Source organism: Theobroma umbraticum, unplaced genomic scaffold (genome assembly GCF_002168275.2).
Source record: "Theobroma umbraticum cultivar Fairchild unplaced genomic scaffold, ASM216827v3 scaffold_146.0, whole genome shotgun sequence".
NCBI classification, from domain to species: Eukaryota; Viridiplantae; Streptophyta; class Magnoliopsida; order Malvales; family Malvaceae; genus Theobroma; species Theobroma umbraticum.
The window spans coordinates 308335-309198 of NW_018397265.1; positions in this window are offsets into that span (position 1 = coordinate 308335).

Here is an 864-nt window from a genome sequence, read left to right on the forward strand (position 1 = left end):
CACACAAATATTATTTCTATAATCTCACTGAGTAAAAGGTGTTTGTCTCAAGGCATGCCACTTTCGTTGAGAAAAAGTTCTTAAATGAAAGGGCTAGTGGGAGTAAAGTTGTACTCGAAAAAGTTTGACACCCATAAATTGACATTCCATTGGAACTTGAGCTTGAGATTGTGACATTTGATGTATAACCACAATCTCAAGAAGCACAACCACTCAAAAGGTCTAGCAGAATACGTCAAGCTCGAAAGAGATATGGATTTCTCTTGGAAAGGGACATATTGCTAAAAATTGATGAGCCTACAACCTATAAGGAAGTGATGTTCGACATCGATTCTAAGAAATGGCTAAAAGCCATGAAATATGAAATGGATGCCATGGATACCAACCAAGTATGAACTTTGGTGCATCCACCTGAAGGGATAAAACTCATTGAGTGTCAGTGGGTCTTTAAGAGAAAGACCGATATAAATGGCAAGGTGCAAACCTTTAAAGCTAAACTAGTCGTAAAAGGTTACAAACAAAGACATGGTATTGACTTTGAAAAAACCTTTTCTCTAGTTGCTACACTTAAATGCATTAGGATTTTGCTTGCAATTGCTGCATACCGAGATTATGAAATATGGCAAATGGATGTAAAAACCACATTCTTTAACAGAAACTTGCAAGAAGAAGTGTACATGATACAACTTGAAGGTTTTATATCCAATGCTAATGCTAATAAAGTGTGAAAGCTTCAAAAGTCCATTTATAGACTTAAGCAAACTTCTGGGAGTTGGAACAACTGTTTTAACGAAGCTGTAAAAGGGTTTAACTTCATCAAAAATGAGGATGAACCATGTGTCTATAAAAAGGTTAGTGGGAGTG